This window comes from Lissotriton helveticus, chromosome 3_1, assembly GCF_964261635.1.
Source record: "Lissotriton helveticus chromosome 3_1, aLisHel1.1, whole genome shotgun sequence".
Classification (NCBI taxonomy): Eukaryota; Metazoa; Chordata; class Amphibia; order Caudata; family Salamandridae; genus Lissotriton; species Lissotriton helveticus.
In genome coordinates, this window is record NC_136061.1 from 627,613,953 (window position 1) to 627,634,528 (window position 20,576).

A 20,576-nucleotide genomic window follows, 5' to 3' on the forward strand; every position below is an offset into this window, starting at 1 on the left:
GAATACTTAGAAAATAATTACACATTATTAGTACATATATTTAAAAAGATTTAATTAACTAACCTGCTTTAATGCAAAACTCTTCACAAACGACCATTTCCACTTCAACAAACAAACCAATTAATTGTGAAAAAATTCAAAGTACCCAATAAAATGCTCTCTTTCTTAAAACATCCAATGACATTAGAGAACACAAAAAATACACACTATAAAAGGAGTACATGCCTACTACCCTTTGTTGCTGCACAAGCTATAGAAAACAGAAGGCAACTCTTTGATCAACTAGTTCCTGATAAATCGAGATTACTATTCAAGATTGCTACAAAATTAATCAAGTAAGTGAAAATTAATTATTATAATACACAAGTACTAGGCTAAAATTGTATGTATTTCTCCTAACAGTTTAAATTACATTTATTTTTCTCTTTTAACATTTGATTTATAGACATCTCCTAAACACATCAAAATATGTGCTCCTAGTGATTTACCACTAAATACTATTTGTAAGTATATGGAAATGTTGTCTAATACACCAACTGCTGTTCTTCTTAACTATTTTCTAATATCCTTTCTTTATTTATTCTATCTTCTAAACAGAATTTCTGATAACATCCGCATTCTACTCAACGAAATATAAAGACTACACAATTTAAACAAGTAAGTATATGTGTACAGTTCTAAAAGGCACAAAAATACTATAACTATTTTCTAAAAACAATTTCTTGTTTATTCTATCTTCCTTACAGATATTCTAAACACATCCTACATCTACTAGACTAAAGGCAAAGACTACACAATTTAAAAAAGTAAGTATATGTGTAAAATTCCTCAAAGGCCCTAAAAAGTTAAAGCTATATTCTAAACACCATTTGTTTTTTCTTCTATCTTCTCTACAGATATTCAGAAAACATCCGACATCTCCTCTACCTTAAGCTAAAACTACAGAATTAAAACAAGTAAGTATATTTATTAACTTCCTCAAAGTCCCAAAACTTATAAATCTATGTACTAATAATCATTTCTTGTCTATTATATCTTCTCTACAGATAATCACATTACATCCTTCATCTACTCCACTAAAGACAAACAGTGATCAATTTTAAAAAGTAAGTATCTCTAATAATGTCCTAAAATTGCCTAAAATGCTAAATATAATACTGCTTTCTCCATAAAAAAAATAAACATTTATAAAAAAATGGCTTATAATTTTTTACTTTGCCTACCAACAGGAAAACAAGAAGAACATACTAGAAATAAATTGAACATAACAGTTTCAGAATTTTTCAACACCAGATTTACTAACTGTAAGTATAAACAGTGAAATATAAATGTGTAAAACACTACCAATAATATTTTACATTTAAACATGTTTCTTTCTAATCTTTCCTAGAACAATTAATACAAAATGACTGAAGGTGCAGAATTTGTTATGTCACAGAAAAATAAATTGTTGTTATGTTATATGGGGTATGTTTATAATCAAGAAAGACAAACAGGAAGAAAAGTATTCTGGAAATGTACCAAATACTATTCTAACAAATGCTATGGTAGGGCTACTACTGAAGACACAAATGTATTATCTACCAGAGAACATAATCACCCCCCCAATGTCACAGAGATAGAGATAAGGGATGCTTTAGAAACTATAAAAACACCTAGCACAGGGAGTGACAAACCTACCACACAAATCCTAAAAGAAGAACTGTTAAAAATTCCTGCCCATGCTTCAGGGCAGCTACCCTCAATTGACTCCCTTAAACGCACAATAGCACGCACTAAAAGATTAACTACTACTACTCAACCTAACCCTACATCTTTTGAAGAAATAATAATTTCCCCAGAAATGAGCGTAACACACAGTAATGATAATTTTTTACTTTTTGACAACGAAAGCCCCACCAACAGAATTATCATGTTTGCAACAGCAACAAATTTAAGAAAAATCCAACAATGCGACCAATGGATGATGGATGGGACTTTTAAACCATGTCCCAAACCATTTTATCAACTATATACCATTCATGGATTATATCATCACTACAATATCCCTTTCATTTACTGTTTGTTACCTAACAAACAACAAAATACATATATAGAATTATTAAATGTTATCAAAAATGAAATCAATAATTATTTTCCCCAAAAAATAATTATTGATTTCGAAATTGCTATGATCAATAGCATTTTGAAAACATTTCCCCACACAGCTATCCAAGGTTGCTACTATCACTTTAACCAAAGTATATGGAGACATCTCCAAAAATCAACGTTAAGCATTCAATACTCAACTGATAGCAACTTTGCATATCAAGTAAAAAAATTAATAGCACTAGCCTATGTTCCAGTTACTGATGTAGCGGAACACTATGACTTACTTATTAACAGCACATACTACAAAAAGTATGAAGACAAACTAGCCCCACTACTGGACTATTTTGAGGATACTTGGGTGGGAAGGTTACATAGATCTGGGCACCGACGCCAACCTAAATTCCACATACCTTGGTGGAATGTATATCTAAGTACATTAAACCAAGAGGCAAAAACAAATAACAGTGTGGAAGGATGGCACAATGCATTCCAAGCTACCACTAACAGAGCCAAACCCACCTTCCTAAATCTAATACAATCTTTAAAAAAAGAACAAAGCTACCAAGAACTAAGGATAGAACAATCTGTTACACAAATTGGCCCTAAACTAACAAAACAAACAAAACAAATGTTCAGACTCCTGCAAAGCCAAGTGACTCTATATCCTTCAACTAGAGGTTTAGAATACCTATCACTGATAGCTAAAAGCCTACTATAATGTATCATACCAAAACTAACAACAACTTCTGATAATTTCATAAATTGTGCAATCAATAACAATTTTCATTTAATCATAAATAATACACATTTGTTAAATAAATTTGTTAAATTATAAAAAAGATTTATTTAACAAATATGCAATATTTATAATATTAAACATTGCAATGACATTTAAATCGACATTTCCCACCCAAATAAAATAAATGTGAAAAAGTTACAATTTATGTAGCAGAAGAAGAGGTCATCCAGCCACGTATAATCCATATAATACCTTACAATCCAGTACAAATCCAAATCCGGAAACCCTCAAAAACCCGAAAATAATAAAAAATGTGTGAAAAACGCTCCAGGAAATCCCGACAATACAAGTGTGGACACTTTATTATTTAAAGTGATATACACACACCTTGTAAAAATTAACTTATGCATATTCTTCTCCCAATGCAATGCGACACCCTACAAATATCCCGAAAATTAGTAAAAGATTAAAAAAAATCGCTCCAGTAAACGTGGAGTAAACAAAGTGTGTAAAAATCATTTAAAAATGAACATACACACACTTAGTTAAAAAAAAAAGCACTATGTTATCGTAATCCATTCCAAATCAACAACCATAAAAACCCGAAAAATCGTGTAAAAGATTAAAAATCGCTCCAGGAAATCACGAAAAAAGGAGATAGATGTTAAAATATTACATTAATTTGTAATACAATCTTATGTCCAAAAAAAAACCCGCATCCTTCCATGGAATAATACTGCGAAGTTCCGGTACCTGTAAAAAAACATACATTAAGTAACCCACCCACACAAACACCCAAAGATTCCAAAATACACATTAAAATTTATGTAAAACATGTTCAAACACATATCCTAAGCATAAAAAAACACTAGGCCTCTAACATACACGACGCCTCGGTAAATACGAAGTTTCACCTAAAACATACCAAAACGACGACTACATACATACAATAACTCTAAAAACGTCGAATATAGTCTCAAACACTACTACTCTCTACGAAATATTAGTTAAAATTCCCCTTACCTTTCTCAACGCGAAGCAGCTTCCAACCGCGCTCTTCTCCAGTCCTGAATGAAGCAAAATAACCTTACGCGGTCAAAAAGTAGTCCCCTTAAAGTATATTAGAAAGGTAAAAATAATAAATACAATGTTCTAATAAGAAATAAACTTATAATTTCTAATAAAAATGTGTAACACTAATGACCATTTATTTAGTTTAGATATCGGTTTTTAATTAATATTAAATAATATTTATAGAATATTATTTAATATTAATATTACTTAAAATATATAAACTTTATAATACATATCTTTTAAATGTTTAATGTTAAATGATATTTATAAAAAAAAATTCCTTTATTTAAGTAAATGTAGCAATTTATTTCATTTGTAAATTAATAGTATAAATAAATAATTATTGTTATTTATTTATATTAATATTATAATTTAAATACATCATTGGAAATAAATACTATGACAACTCTAAAATTGAATTACTATTTTCAGAATGTATATATTTATTTTGTAACAAATGTTTTAATTATTGTAAAATTGTAAATTAATTTTAATAATTAATATAATATATTAATTATTATTATTAATTATCCCAACAATGTATGTAAATTAAAAACATTTATTTTTAAACATTATATCCAACCAAGTCATTGTTTTAATATTTCATATAGTATTGGGAATAATGTTTTTCTCCTAAATATTTGTATATATATATAACAAGAATAAAAAAAAAAATTTTATTGTGGGGGGCGTGGCTTAGCGGGCGATCATGGCGGACGTGGCTTGCTAGAGCTCCCGCCGGCCCGACACTTATCCTGGCATTATCCTGGTCCCTGAACCCTACGGAGTGTGCCACGACCGAGGAGACCTGAGCGGACATCGCTGGGAGCCGTCCGGTGCCTGACACGAAGCGCGGAGTCCATCTGGCGCGAAGAGGCGAGTGGGTGAAGCGAGCGGCCTGGTGCCCGCCGGACAGGCCGGGGCCTCAATTTTGGCGTGCCCGGGCCGGACCCGGGGCGGACGGCGCTGCTTCCAGACGGCGCTCCAGGGCTACCCACTACCGGCGGCCCATTGAGGAGTGCCATATCTCCCCCCACACTGCCAGCGGTGGGGGCCCGTGCCTCTGTGGGTGCCCTGGTGGAGCTGCGGCCTTCCTGCTTCGGCGGAGCCGGGGCCTCGAGTTTGGCGACCCCCGCGCCTCGTGGACCCTTTGATCCTGGGACCCTCCGCTGTTGGCGCCTGCAGCGCCCTGCATCCTTTGGCGCATTCTGCTGCCGGCGGACACGGCGCTCTTCGCGGCGGCCGACCGCGGTGCCGGGCCGTCGGTGCGCGCTGCACCCTCCGCCCTCGTGGACTGAGTCGGGCGGGGGCGCCAGTGCCCGTGACGAGCCGGGGGTGCCGGTGAGATCGGTGTGGGTGGGGACTGCCGAACTGCACGGGAGCAAGTGCAGGACATTGTGCCCCTGTGGACATAGGGGCGCGCTGGTCCCACTGGCATAGATCGGAGGAGTCGGACACCTGGGGAGAGGCTTCCATGCGCTGGGATCTGGCGAGGCTGCACGACTTGAGTCCCTCCCTGTGACCGACGGCTCGGCGACGGCGAGATCCTGAGTGGACTGGTGTGCTTCGGCCGCCCCGGCTGGGGCCTGAGTGGGGGACCCTCGAGCGGTGCGACCCCCCTACAGGTGCGTGCTACTGGTGGGTCGCCTCTGCCGCTGCCGCCATGACCAGGGGCACGGCCGCCACAAAGTCTGGGCCAATCGACAAATTTACCGGCCCCGGTGGAAGTGCTGGAGCGGCTAGTGGGGGTCAGAGTACTGGACCAGACAACGCGGCACTGCTGACAGCCATCAATCAGTCCCGTGATATGTTAGATGCGAAGATTGGAGCGGTGGGAACCGATGTGATGCTTCTGCGCCAGGACCTCCGCAACGCAGTCGCTCGCATAACGGAGACGGAGACCAGGGTCACGACAGTTGAGGGGGATGTTGGCGTCCTTAAGAAGAAGATTGCCGACATGGAACAGACTCAACGAGGCCTGGCACTGCGGGTGGAAGATGCCGAGGGGCGGGCGCGACGGAACAACCTGCGCTTTGTTGGCTTTCCGGAGGACTGTGAGAAAGGGCCCATGGATGTCTTCCTGTCTCGGTGGCTGGAGAGCTGGCTGCCCCCGGACGCCCTGTCGAGCTGCTTTGTGGTGGAGCGCGCGCATCGCACCTTGACGCAGAAACCGCCAGTTGGGGAGCGACCTCGCCCGATCATTGCAAGGCTCCTTAACTTTCACGACAGGGATGTCATCCTCCGGGAAGCGCGGCTCAAGGACACGCTGCTCTATGACAACCACAAGATTATGATATTCCCTGATTACACCAAACTGGTCCACCAGCAGAGGCATTCCTTTCTGGAGGCGAAGGCCAAGTTGCGAGGTCTCAAGATCCAGTATTCGCTACTATATCCGGCTCGCCTCAGGGTGGTCTTCAACTCAAAGACTCTCTTCTTCGATACACCAGAGGCCGTCTTCACTTGGACTGATGAAACTGTCAGGATTCGCCCGCACGTCCAGCCGGGGTTGCATTCCGGGTCGCCACGTGGCTCCTCGACGGACCGGAGCGACCCGCCTGCCAAGGGGAAACGCCATCGCAAATCCCGCTCCCGACGGAGGTCCCTGTCCCGGGATCCCTTGCTGGGGGACACACAACCTGACACAGAATAGCCTGGCGAAGACTCAGGATTGTCGCAGGCCAGGGCTACCTGCTGGCAGCCTCTCGTCGATGTCTCTACCCCGTGGCTGCTGAACTCTGGCCGATGGAGCAGCCGTTGACTGGTGCAGTATTGACTCCTTTCCTGGTGGGGGTGTGGACGCTTGCGGTCCGACACCCCTTGGTTTGTGGTGCCTTACTACTGATGTTGCTGTTTCCCTGGAGTGGGTTCGGGGTGCACTTTATGGGCTGCCTCCTCCGGATGGGGTTGGGGGTGGTTCTGGGAGTGTGCCTGGTTAGGGGTTTTAAAGGGAGTCTAGTTGGGATCCATTGGTATGACTGGCTTTAGACGCTGTGTTTTGGGTCTGAAGTACCGTATACCGCGACAGATGCTTCATTGTTTATTGAGGTATTGGGGTGGGGGAGGGGGGCTCTGGGGTGTTAGGTTGTTGGGGGGTTGGGTTGGGACTAGTGGGGTAGCGGGGGTTGGGAATGTGTTCTGTGGGATGCACGTGTTTCGTATGCGGTCGGCGGCTGGTGGGCTGGGAGTTTGGGTTGGGTTGCGGGGATTGTGGACACGGACCCATTGGGACAATGGCTGACGCCCCACGACTTGTGCCATCTACTGCTCTCATGCGTGTACTGAGTTGGAATGTCCGGGGGCTCCTGGACAAGATCAAACGGGGGGCTGTGCTCCGCTGGGCAAAAAGGGACCTGGCTGACGTGCTCCTCCTCCAGGAAACGCACATGCTGGGTACGAAGGCTCTGAGCCTACAGAGGTTTGGCTTCCACCAGGTGTTTCATGCGGGGTTTGCCAGGGGCTCGAGGGGGGTAGCCATCCTGGTTCATAAACGACTAGCTTATACCCATGAGCGTCAGTGGCTTGATCCGCAGGGCCGGTTTGTGTTTGTGCAAGGGAAGATTGGTGTGGAGCCCGTAATCCTTGGTAGTGTGTATGCCCCTCCCCCGCTGCAGTGGGCCCTTGCGGAGCGACTGTTTACCCTGTGGGCCGAACTTCCCCGTTCTCTGGCGGTAATTGGTGGCGACTGGAACGACGTGTTGGATGTGGCTCTGGACAGGCAGAGGAGGCAGGGGGTCGCGGCTGCGGCCTCGCCTACGAAGCTGAGTGCAATGATTGATGGCCTTGGATGGGTGGATGTGTGGAGACACCTTCATGCAGAGAGACGAGAATACACCTATGTGTCTGCTGTGCATGGCTCCCTTTCACGCTTAGACTGTGTATTTGTACCGGGGACTTTCCTTGATAGAGTAAAGGGGGCGGCGATCCGACCTCGCGGGCTGTCCGACCACTCCCCGGTGGCGGTTCAAATTGACCTTTGCAAGGCGCGCCAAGCATTCAGGTGGCGGATGTCTACATGGCACCTGCAGCAACCGGGCTACTCTCGGCACTTGCGCGGCGCGATTGCCCACTACTGGCGGGACAATCTGACGGAGGAAGTTGATGCAGTGACAGTGTGGGAAGCCATGAAACCCGCCATGAGGGCTGTCGATATTGCCTGGTGCGCATCTGCCCGCCGGACCCGACAGGAAAGTATTGCCACTGCGGCGGAGAGTGTGGAAAGGCGTGAGGCACGACACAGGGAGGTGGCCGATGATATGACGTTGCGGCTGCTGTTACAAGCACAACGGTCTTACTCCTCGGTCTTGTTGGACGAGGCCCGCCAAGCGTGGCTGGCTACGCGTAGTAGGGTGTACCAGTGGGGCGACAAGTCCTGCACCATGCTCCACCGGTTGTGTCAGCAGACTTTTCAGCCGATCACTTTACCGGGGCTGGTCGACGGCGCGGGGGTGGCAATAACAGACCCCTCGATCCTTGCTGCGAGCTTCGCGCGCTACTACGAGCGTCAGTATGCCCCTCGTGAGAGCCTCTCCCCCGATGGCATTGCGGCTTACCTCGCGGCGGTTCGCCCGCAGGCGGTACCTGACGAGGTCCGCGATGCCCTGGATCTCCCCCTGACAGCTGAGGAATTGGGTGACGCGCTGGGTCAACTCAATACGGGTAAAGCACCTGGGCCTAGTGGGTTCCCCAGTGAATTTTACCGGAAATTCCACCTGCAGCTTGGGCCGCATTACAGGCGGGCTCTGGAACTGGCTCGGGAGCGGGGTAGCCTTCCCCCGGATTGGCGCCACGCCGAGATTGTGGTGTTTCAAAAGCCGGGCAGACCCCCCGAGCGCCGCGAGTCCTACCGACCCATCTCCCTTATTAATTTTGAAGCCAAACTCCTGGCCAAGGCGCTTGCGAATCGCCTGCTTTCCCACATATCGGCCCTTGTCCACCCGGATCAGGCGGGATTCATGCCGCACCGGGCGACGCGACACAACATTCGGCGGGCGCAGGCGGCGATTGACGCGATTGGGACGACTGGGGACCAGGCGGCGCTGTTGTTGGCTGACATAGATAGTGCCTTTGACTCGGTCAGCTGGGCCTACCTCCTTACCCTCCTGCCACTTCTGAACCTGGGTCCGGTTTTCGTCTCCTATGTAAAGCTACTCTATACCGATATCACCGCTTCTGTGCGCGTCTCTGGGGCAATTTCCGCGCGATTCCCCGTGGCCAGGGGCACTCGTCAGGGGTGCCCCCTCTCCCCGTACCTTTTCGCGCTGGCCATGGAACCCATGGCCGCCCGAGTGCGCCAGGACGCGCTTTACCGGGGCTTTGTGTGGGGGTCGGGCCACTCGGACCGCATTGCTCTATATGCGGACGACGTGCTCTTTTTCATGACCGATTTACACCGTACAGGACCCCGTGTTCTTGACATAATGCGGGAGTTCGGCCAGGCGTCGGGGCTCTTTCTTAACCCTCGCAAGTCTACCCTGTGGATTCTGGGGGGTGCCTCGGTGAGTTGCCAGTGGGCTGCGTCTCTTCAGGTGGCGGTCGACGGCATGAAGTACCTGGGCGTACACCTCTCGGCCTCGCCTGCTGTGGCATGGGATCGTAACATCCAGCCGGTGTGGGACAGGGTCCAGGTTGATGTTAAGACCTGGACGCGTATGCCCCTCAATATCTATGGCCGGTCGGCTATTTTCAAAATGGTGGCCCTGCCTCGGCTCCTCTACCAACTACAGAATCACCCGTATAAAATAGACCCGCAGTGGTTCCGTGGTGTCAACTCGGTGCTGGGCAGATTTCTGTGGGCCGGGGGTGCCTCTAGGGTGGCACTGCGTACCTGCTTCCTCTCTACCTACTGTGGCGGCTTGGCGTCCGCTGATCTGCTATCGTATTACCAGGCCTCCCATCTTCTAGTGCTCAACGAGTGGTGGTATGGGGATCGTAGCGATCCGGCCTATGCACTGGAACACTCCTTGATGGGCGGTGCCACTCTCCACACTCTGCTGTACTCGGCCAGGCTGAGGAGGGCCTTGCCGAGGGTCACTCAGGTGGTCTTCGCGATCTGGCGGCAGGCTCTGCGCCGCATGGGGTGGTGGGGCAGGCTGACGGCCGAGACGCCACTGTGGCATAACGGTCTACTACCAGAGCTGGCCTCCTTGTCCGGGTTCGGCGGCTGGGACGCGATCGGGATTTCGTCCCTCGGTAATGTCCTCAACGGAACCACGCTTAAGTCCTTTCAGGACCTTAGCTCCGAGTATAATTTGTCCAGGTCCCAATTTTTTCGCTATCTTCAGTTCCGGCATGCCCTTGGCCCCAGCCTAGTGGGGTTGGAACAGCTCCCCGACTTTAGTCCCATTGAGGCTAAATTGTTTATGGGCGACCTGGGCGACAAGAAAGTCTCTCAGATATACCGATCCCTGGTCGTCAGCTGCTCCCCCTCCCTTTCGACCTTGAAGGCCTCCTGGGAGAGTGATGTTGGCCCCTTGGATGAGGACGATTGGCGGGAGGCCCTCGAATCTCCTCGGTGTGCAGCTATAGCCGTCCGTCTTCGGTTCATTCAATTTAAATACCTCCATAGGGCCTATTATACTAGGGAGCGGCTGTGGCGTGCGGGCCTCATAGCTACCCCTGAATGTCTGAGGTGTGGTGCTGAGAGGGGGACACTTTTCCATACCGTGTGGTCCTGTGAGAGGCTGACCCGATTCTGGGCGGGTGTGTGGGACTGCCTGTCGGAAGTGCTGGGGTGGGATGTTCCCCGTACCCCTAGGCTGGGTCTCCTTCATATTCTGGAAAATGTTGGGGGTAACATTTACAAGCGCCACCTACTGCTGTTGGGGCTCGTGGTGGCTAAGCGTGACCTGGCCCAAGCATGGAAGTGCGAACGTGCCCCCCCCCTGAGTGCGTGGAGGGCAGGGTTGGACTACCTGATGGGTTTAGAATTACCCGTGTTTGAGGCCAGGGGGTGCCCCCGGAAACACTATAAGATCTGGAAGCGGTGGGCGGACTACAGGGATCTGGACCTCGATCCCCCAGCTGACATTGATGATGTGCTGGCCCTTGATGCGGACCCCGGGCCCTAGGCTACTAGCCAACTCTGACATTGCTTCCGTCTCCTGTTGCTGACTAGCGATCACGTGCACTGGGTTAGGGTGGGATAAGGGGTGGGTAGTCGGAAGGGGAGTTGGGGGATGCTGTTGGGAATGGGTGGGCTGGGGGGGTTTAGGGGCGTGCCCCTTTTGTTTCCATAAAACTCTGAGTTCATTACCATGCCTTTCTCTGTCTGTGTTGTTGACAGTCTCCTCCTGACTGTGGAGGGCTGTCCTGACTCTTGATTGAACTCTTAATAAACACGGTTTTGAAAAAAAATGTTTATTGTTTATTAAAAACATTGTATGTAATATCTATCAAAGTATTTTACAATGTATTTTGTATAATATCTTTAAAACATATATTGACTATTGTATTTTTTTATAATAATCTATATATCAAACATGTATATTTAATAATATTAATATATAATATATTAACATTATTAAATTAATAATAAACAGTCTGTGAATAAAAATGATTATAATTTGTTCTCAATATTACAATTTGTCACCCAAATATAAATATGTTACAAATTATTATGTTTTGTATAAATACAGTACAAAAGATATGTATAAAAAATGTACATTTATAAATTACAATAAATGTAAATGAACACATCCTTTTTTCCTAACTACTTATATAGAATATTAATTGTTTTGACTATTGTACTGTACATATTATAAAAACAAATTGACAATAAAATTATTAAAAACATCCATGTGTACTTATTTTCCTAAGATTATAACACAGTCATGTACATTTTTCTGTGAGGGTGCTGAACACTGACCAATTATATTTTACTATTCCTAGTCCAGTCAGACAAATATCAGGGAAGGTGCTGAACACTGACCAATTATAATTTACTATTCCAACTCCAGTCAGACAAATATCAGGGAAGGTGCTGGACAGTGACCAATTATAATAGATGTATTACGTTACAACGCATACTTTTACAACGCATACCTTTACAACAAAATATTTCGAAGACAAAAACAATTACAACGCATGTAATTGAAATTAATATAATTTAATTTAATGTAATGTCATTAAATTTAATCAAAATTATTTAATATAATTTAGATGAAATTTAATGTCATTTTTACCCTGTTCCCATAACCCAAAAACGCAAAACTAACCTGGCCTGAACCCTAAAAATACCCCTTTAGCCAAAAACCCAAAACTGACCCTGAACCCTTAAAATACCCCTTTAGCCAAAAACAAAAAACTGACCCTGAACCCTAAAAATAGCCCTTTACCCAAAAACTAAAAACTGACCCTGAACCCTACAAATACCCCTTTACCCAAAAACTGAAAACTGACCCAGAACCCTAAAAATATCACTTTACCCAAAATCTGAAAACTGACCCTGACCCCTAAAAATACCCCTTTACCCAAAAACTAAAAACTGACACTGACCCCTAAAAATACCCCTTTACCCAAAAACTGAAAACTGACCCTGAACCCTAAAAATATCCCTTTACCCAAAAACTGAAAACTGACCCTGACCCCTAAAAATACCCCTTTACCCAAAAACTAAAAACTGACCCTGACCCCTTAAAAAAACCCTTTACCCAAAAACTGAAAACTGACCCAGAACCCTAAAAATATCCCTTTACCCAAAAACTGAAAACTGACCCTGACCCCTAAAAATACCCCTTTACCCAAAAACTAAAAACTGACCCTGAACCCTATAAATACCCCTTTACCCAAAAACTGAAAACTGACCCTGAACCCTAAAAATATCCCTTTACCCAAAAACTGAAAACTGACCCTGAACTCTAAAAATACCCCTTTACCCAAAAACTAAAAACTGACCCAGAACCCTAAAAATATCCCTTTACCCAAAAACTGAAAACTGACACCGACCCCTAAAAATACCCCTTTACCCAAAAACTAAAAACTGACCCTGAACCCTATAAATACCCCTTTACCCAAAAACTGAAAACTGACCCTGAACCCTAAAAATATCCCTTTACCCAAAAACTGAAAACTGACCCTGAACTCTAAAAATACCCCTTTACCCAAAAACTAAAAACTGACCCAGAACCCTAAAAATACTCCTTTACCCAAAAACTGAAAACTGACCCTGAACCCTAAAAATATCCCTTTACCCAAAAACTGAAAACTGACCCTGACCCCTAAAAATACCCTTTACCCAAAAACTAAAAACTGACCCTGAACCCTATAAATACCCCTTTACCCAAAAACTGAAAACTGACCCTGAACCCTAAAAATATCCCTTTACCCAAAAACTGAAAACTGACCCTGAACTCTAAAAATACCCCTTTACCCAAAAACTAAAAACTGACCCAGAACCCTAAAAATACTCCTTTACCCAAAAATTGAAAACTGACACTGAACCCTAAAAATACCCCTTTACCCAAAAACTAAAAACTGACCCTGAACCCTAAAAATACCCCTTTAGCCAAAAACAGAAAACTGACCCTGAGCACTAAAAATACCCCTTTACCCAAAAACTAAAAACTGACCCTGAACCCTAAAAATACCCCTTTACCCAAAAACCCCAAACTGACCCAGAACCCTAAAAATACCCCTTAAAAAAACCCAAACATATTACATTTAAAATAGAATTATATACTTACCAATACTTAAGTTGTAATGTTATGCGTTGTAAAGGTACCTACGTAGTAAAAACATGCATTGTAAATACATGCGTTGTAATTGTTTTTGTGTAGTAAACTTTTTGTTGTAATGGTAGTACGTTGTAAAAGTTGCGTTGTAAAGCTTGTTTCCCATTATAATTAACTATTCAAACTCCAGTCAGACAAATATCAGGGAAGGTGCTGGACACTGACCAATTATAATTTACTATTCCAACTCCAGTCAGGCATATATCAGAGTAGGTGTTGGACACTGATTCTAAATAAATTTGTCCACATATTATTTGTGATTTACACTATATATAATATATTTGATCATTTAGTATTTTTAATATACAAATTTTTATTTTTGATAATGATTTATTGTAAAAATATTACTTGTAATTAATAATTTTATTCTAAATGTTTTAAATTTCTGTGCAAAAGATTATATTTTTTATAACATATTTTGATAATTTTTTTCCACATATTAAATTATATATATTGTGTTGTAAAATAATATTTATGTTATTTTCAGATATATTTTATGTGTATTTTTATCCGTATACATTTTTTATATTTTTTTTTTTAAAGTATCAGTATATTGTTCTAAAATTAAATTAATTTAAGTATTTCATACATATTTTATGATATTAATTATGAATTGTTTTTTCTTATTTTATGAGCAAAAATTAGTAGAAAATAATATTTCATAAATTAATAAATAATAAAAAGTAAATAATAAATTTATTTTATAATATTTGAAAAAAAAATATTAAATATTTATAAATATTAAAATATTTTATAGTAATTGTTAAAAATGTTAATACATATTTATAAATATTAAAATATATTATAGTATTTGATAAAATTATTAATATTATTTAGAAAATATTTAAAAAAATTAAAAATATTTTAAAAAAAAATTTACATTTTTATTTAGTTATTTAACATATATTATCCCAAAATGTTATTTTTTCCTATAAATGTAAATATTTTCATATAAAAAAAATTATTTTTAAAAAATATTTTATGTAAAAAAATTATATTTATAAACTTATTTTAATTTTATTTTATAATACATTTATAGATTTTTACACTTTTTATTACATATTTTTAAATTACTCCCCACCCTTATCCCCTATTAACCCAACATCCCGCTCCTAAACATTAACATTATTTTCTATATTTATATAAATATATATAGGGTATTTTTAAATAATTATTTATATATTTTTTACATTTTTCCCAATTTTTGAGTAGATTTTTTTTATTTTTTTTAAATAAAAAAATATTTTTTTGTATAATTTTTTTTTTAAAATAAATTATTAAAAAATATACAAATATTTTATAGATTTTTACACTTTTTATAACATATTTTTAAATTACTCCCCACCCTTATCCCCTATTAACCCAACATCCCGCTCCTAAACATTAACATACATTTATATATTTATATAAATATATATATTATTTTTTAAATATATTAATAATATTTTATTAACATTTTATCTATACTTTTTCGATATTTTTTACTATTACTACATATCGATATTAATATTACTCGATATTTTTGACTCAATATTTTTGTACTCGATATTATTTTCACATTAAATGATACGATATTTTCTACTTCGATATTCTTTTTTACGATATTTTCCTATACTCGATATTTTTGACTCGATATTTTGTCCATTCGATATTTTGGAGTCGATATTATGACTAGTTACCAAGGGTCACACCAGTGATTTTCTATCCAACAGCCATTTGGGTGAAGTGCGGGTGTGGGGCCAGGATGGTGTAGACGTATTAGTGAGTTAAAATAAGGCTAGGAGTACCAGGATCAAGTTTATTCTGGGGGTCCCCTGCTTCAATTAAAAGAAAGGACTAGCCTGTACTCGATGGATTACTATGTTTCCTTCTTCGAGACTCGACTAGTATATGCAGAAATTTGTCGACATGTTTCTCGCAAGTGTGCAATGACTAGCGATTCATCAGGACCTTTGTAAGAAGTTAATCGTTATCGGAAAACTGTCTACATTAAATGATCTACCTAAGTATCAAATGTTCATTTCAGACTGTAAAGTGATCGAAAATGGGGTACCTGTGTTGCGCTGTATCTGCCTATATTGGGAGACAAAGGGAGCAATTCACAACAGGTTTAGAAATCACAAACAGTCATGGGTGACCTTGTACACACAGTGTTCCATGCTAGTGAAGGTGCCGCTAGCATGTGGGTTAAAAACAATAATGAGTATAATCCTCAGTGAGCACGGTAGTGAGCATGCCCCTGTGGAAAAAAACAGTTTCAACACTATAACACAATAACAGCAGCATTCTAGTAGGTGCAGGGGAACACCTCACTCACCTAATTGGTCAAGTATGTGTGCAACAACAGTACCCGGCGGGTAGTATATCGGGTACACGACCTCTTTAGTTAGGCTGGGTGCGAGAAGAAAGTAACAGTAGACATGATGGAACAGACGCCTACTGTGCCACCTAATGAAAAAAGCAATCCTGCAGAAGGTTTGGGCTAGGAAAGACTAGTGAAGTATTAGGCCATCATCACGTAAACGGTGTGTTTCCACATTCAGGAAGGAATAGATGGGTCCTAGAAGGTTTGGTTTAATACTTGTGGAACATGCCCCGTGTTATGTGTTCTGGGCCTTACGTATGTTGGTCTAGGTGAAGACCCCGCTAATTGCCAGGCATGCAGTAAAACACCTAGGGACTTCGTGACCCAGGGTGCCAGGTAAACGTCTGGAGCTGAAACCCTGTATCGTATTCCTATCAATTGTTCAAGCCCGTTAACAATCTTGTATGCTCCGACTAATGTGTGTCTGCTGAGGTGGGCCCCCCGCTATGTGTCCTGCATACAGAAGATCATTGTAAGTCTTAATCAGTCCAGTTAGCAGCGCACGGGGTGCGGGTGCTGCACTCTGTCCCAAATGTGTGCGCAGGTCTAAGGTAAAGTGCACGTGGCCTAGCAGATGAACTCTGCCCCATGCCCACGGAAGCTGGCGTTACCCTAGGACAGTGTTCTTCAATCTGTGGGGCGCGCCCCCTGGGGGGGCGTGACACCTTCCCAGGGGGGGCGTGCACTCCACTTCAATCTCCCCTTTGTTCCCTGTGTCACTCCGTCCCTGCAAGTCTTCTTGGAGGATTTTGGTATGTGGAAGGGGGAGGGAGGGGGATCGATGGGGCACGATGTGCCCTTTCTTTTGTCTTGTTAAGTCTCCCAGGAGGGGGTTAATTCACCAAGCTGAAATGCTTCAGCTGCAGTAGGAGGCAAGGGGTCTCCTCTGCTAAAACCGAAAGCGTGTCTGTTGGTTTGCTTTGGGTTTTAGCAGAGGAGACCCCTTGCCTCCCACTGCAGCTGAAGCATTTCAGCTTGGTGAATTAACCCCCTCCTGGGAGAGTTAGTTCTTCCCAGAACGACAAAGTTTCCAGAGTTCGACTCTCGGCAAAGAAGCTGAACATCCTGTGATTCTGGGCAAATCACTTAATCTCCCCGTGCCTAACAAAACAACAGATGAGGGAACACAGCAATATCATAAAAAAAATTAAACTTTAGTTGTTCTTTTTTTTGTTGTTGTTCTTGCTAGATTTGGGAAGTGCGGAAATTGAAGTGTTAGTCTGACGAAGGCATCCAGGAAGGTTTCCAAAAATGAAGACAATGCACTGGTGCGATTCCTGCTATCTGGCCATAAATACTCTGAAAAGACCCAGATGGCAACACATGAAGTGCCGCCATTAGCTTCCCATGTGTAATGTGCACATCACAAATAATAAAACCATCAAATAAAAAACAAATCCAACAGCCCGTTTGTGGCAAAACAGCAAAGTAAGCACATTTCGTTCGTAGGGGCTTTGAATTCATAATTTTTTAAGTGCTAAGACGGTCAGTAAATTCATCTGGATGCTAAAGCTGGGGACTGGGAAGAATATACACAGTGGTTAAGGTGGTTTAAGTGCTTGACAGAAGAGCCCAATGCAAGGACACGGGTCAAGCAAAACATGCCAGGATCTCCAGTCCTGAAGTAGAGCCAACATTTAGGAACCCGTTTTTGGTCTTCCTACCAACTGGTGACACTTTCGACATGACACATAGCATTCGAGGCATTTAGAAACAAGCATTGGGTAGCATCATTATGCTGTCATTAGAGAGGGCAGGTTTGGATATATAAAACATCAAAGTAGGACTTACTGGCCTAGTCAGTACAAGCAATAAACGTAAAAGTTTACTTCTTTGTTTGTTGTTAATGTTTTGTGGACGATAGACAAGCCAACACACTTACCCAATAGACTCGCCTGTGAATGTGACTACACGTTCGTGTTCACAGGTGTACGTCCTCCACACCGGGTAGTGTAAGATGAGTTTCAGTGAGGGCTCAGTGATATTTTTTATTATCCTGCACACCTCAAGTACGACTTGGCCATAGTACAAGAAATGGGGCACAGAAGTGTTTGTATTGGGCATCAGTCGGCACGGCAGGCTAGAAATTATACGTTCGGTCGAGGACGTTCCAGGGCTGCCTGAGAGCATTCCAGTCGCACAACAGCAAAACAAGGTCATTGTGTGATTTTCAAAATCAGCCAAAATACCTGTCTGTCATACTGCCCTCATTTCTGAATTTCCTGCATAAGCAGTTGCACGGCTCCTTACATCGAAATCAGACATTGCGGTTTGTTTTTAGCGTTGCATCATTTGTGGAACTATACACGCTCATTGCGTATGCAACATCGACACTGTGTTTTGCAGACTGCTGCGAGCTGTAAGTAAGCTGTACATTGGCCTTATTATGAACACATTTTATCTTGGAAAGTGCTGTTTTGAGCTGTGTAATAAGCCTCTGTCATTTCACCACACCCTCCCACTCACAAACCTGCAGTTTACTAAACACCCTTATTGTATTGAATGTTATTCGCTGAATATGCCCGGAATGTGCGCATGGCGGTCGAGTCCAGAAATTTCTGTCAGGTGGTGGGGGGGCCCAACATCTAAAAAAATTCAGCTGGGGGGGCTCAACCTACAAAAGTTTGAAGACCTCTGCCCTAGGACATTAATTATGCCCAGTGCCAGTCTCTTGCTAGGATTAGTGTTTATCTGTTGAGGTAAGGGACCCCCGGTATGGCCCATGCGTTCGGAAGAAACATTAGTTATGTTGAATTAAATCAATTAGCAGCGCGCGGAGTGCGGTTGCTGCCCTGTGACCCCAGAAAATGAGCAGGTAGTTGGTATGATGCATGCGACTTAGCAATTGGAGTCTAATCCATGTCCCCAGTTACAGTGTCCCCTTAGCACAATACGTGGGTGTTAAAAGTGCTCGGGAAATGGGGAGTGCACAGGGACTAAGCCCCAAGTATGGGTGGGACCGGGAGGGAAAGGCAGCGGCCAAAATGTGGACCCGCCTAAATCGGCCCCCTATTACATACATGGCGAAAAAAGGACACGCCCGCAGATCCGAGCGCGCGCCCATGTCGGGTGCTTACTTCTGGTATCCCGTGTCTCTGTGGTGCGACCTACCCCTCTCCGTCGGGTCCGGGTGGTGATCCGCTACCCGGCGGCCATATTTTGTATTAAGTGTGGAATGTCACCTGACTGCGGGGGGAGTGTCGTTGACTACGCCGCGCCGCAGGTCACGTGGAATGCGTGGCATCGAAGGCGGCAATGTTGTAGAGGTGTAGGGGTGTAGGGAAAACGTTCCCTTGCTCAGTTATTAAATGCATGGTAACCATATTGGGCCGTGCTAGTCAGTTGTGTGCCCCCTTAAAAAGTAAGTATTCAACTAGGGTAAAGTAGTGTTGTTTGAATACTCGTCTGGAGGAGCTCCTGAGAGTGTGTGCCCTTGTCTGCACTGTCGCTGCGTGTGAGTACGCACAGGTTTACTAGATGAATAAAAGTCCCTTGTGGACAAGGAGTGTCCAATTCTAGCTCCGGGTGTGGAGGGTATCCCCTCATCATTGTCAGGGGCCATGTGTGTGTGGTTTAGGGCATAAACCGCCGTGCCCAGTCACGTAAAAAGTACCTCGTAGCCAGCGGCCATGATGGAATGGTGCAAGAATTGAGATCGGGGCAGGGCAGTGTGGTTACCTCCCCGGTGGGTTTCATTCCCTTAGTCAAAGTGACCTTGCCAGGATTGTCACTACATTGTGTGGGTACCGGGGACGTATGGCTGAGAATGACCCTGTCTTTAGGTCAGAATGTACCACTGAGTTATTAATTCTGCTCCCCTAGCAGCCCTTTTTTTCAAGCCCTCCTTTCACACAAACATTACATCATGTTGCCAGATACTCACAAGCACCATCTCTGTGGGCATTGCACTTTGTATTTTGACCTATGACCTGTGCCCTGTCTAATAAGGTCCTGTGCCTACCTGTGGCACTTCCTGAGCCTACCTTTCGACATGTTTTTACATTACAAGTTGTCTATTCTTAGGACTGGATTTTTTTTTTACCTGCATGAGTTAGTTGTATATTAGAAGTTACTTTGCATTGTATGTCCATAACACTTATAGATATTGTTACTCACTTTAGTGTTTTATGGTTTTTAAATCACAATGTGTCTTTTAAAGTAAGATATCTTGCTTTTTTTAACCTTAGACCTATATATCATATAGTGTCTGTAATACACACCTCTGGATAGGAAATGCCCTCTTTCAAAGTTCTCTTTTTCCTTTTATTATTGTGCACTCTTTTTCTTTTATATCTTTGTTTTATGTAATTTGTTATGATTTTAAGTAATCGTACAATAAACTTGAACTTGCATTTACATACGTCACCTTTAACGAAGGTGAAACAGTGCCTACAGCATATAAATCGCCTTTATAATCCGGAGCGGAACTGCATTTTGCTTCAACTGAAAAAATGCTGAATGCCGTGCAGATGGCTATCCATAAAGAATGGCCACTTGCTCAAGGGATTCGCATTATTGTTGTTACTCCTATGCCAGCCTTAGAGGCTGTCACCAAAGCTATCGTTTCAAACACTTA

General features: G+C 43.0%; 1 long non-coding RNA gene across 1 annotated transcript in view; it reads right to left on the reverse strand.

Annotated features, from left to right (window-relative positions):
- LOC144824684 (uncharacterized) overlaps nucleotides 1-19,162 on the reverse strand; it is a 55,155-nt gene extending 35,993 nt beyond the window's left edge. The window contains exon 1 of the long non-coding RNA XR_013609059.1: nucleotides 19,112-19,162. This is a non-coding gene — a long non-coding RNA (uncharacterized LOC144824684). The remainder of the gene's footprint in view (nucleotides 1-19,111) is intronic.
- Between the last annotated feature and the right edge of the window lie 1,414 nt (nucleotides 19,163-20,576).